Source organism: Egretta garzetta, unplaced genomic scaffold (assembly GCF_000687185.1).
Source record: "Egretta garzetta isolate BGI_Z169 unplaced genomic scaffold, ASM68718v1 scaffold202, whole genome shotgun sequence".
NCBI lineage: Eukaryota > Metazoa > Chordata > Aves > Pelecaniformes > Ardeidae > Egretta > Egretta garzetta.
In genome coordinates, this window is record NW_009258891.1 from 1,110,490 (window position 1) to 1,111,355 (window position 866).

Sequence of the window (866 nt, forward strand, 5' to 3'; positions counted from 1 at the left end):
CCCTACAGAATTCACTTATGGGATGAGGAAAAGAGGCAAAGTTCATTACGGATTGGGAGGACAGGCAAACTGCATTGTAAAATGAGCAAGCGGAGATCAGGGATGGCAGAAATTACGAGCGTCATTTGTGCAAGGCAGCTGAACTCTCTCCTCTGTGCAGTAGCTCCAAGCTTTACTACAAGGACCAGTCCAGGGGGATCCCTCCTGGGGCTGGATGAGTATGACATGCTGCAGTTTACATGGAGTCCTCACCTCACCACTCCACTCTAAAATCAAACCAAATAAAAATCCTTCCCAACTGTTCAATTCCTGATCCATTCTGCAAGCTTATGGTGAAGGTTCCTAAAAGAAAGACTATTTATAGGCCAGAGAGTTCGGAGTTAAAGGTTAAATGTAGGTTTAGCTTAAATATTTGAAAGTAAAATGATAGTACATACAGGGGTGGTACTTACACAATCCTGAGTGTGTCCCCTGACCGTTTTAGCACCTCTAAGATATATAATTTTGGAATAGTTACTTTTTTCCAAGGAATGTTACCCTCTCAACAGTCAATCTTTGGGAACAGTAAATTCTGCGAATCCACCAAATTTGCACTTCTGTAGCTACAAAACTGAGATTGTATTTCACAAAGCATCAGCTTTGTGGTTTGGCGCATCCGTCACAGAGCTGCTGGCACAGCACCTGATGGTTTCTGAACGATGGGCTGGCAGGTGGACTCGCTAATCACACCCTGCACGGAGCTGCAGGCTCCTCAGCATGGATGGGCCTCAACAGAATCATAGAATCACAGAATCGTTTGGGTTGGCAAAGCCCTTTAAGATCATCAAGCCCAACCGTTCCCCTACCCCTGCCATCCCACCCCCAAA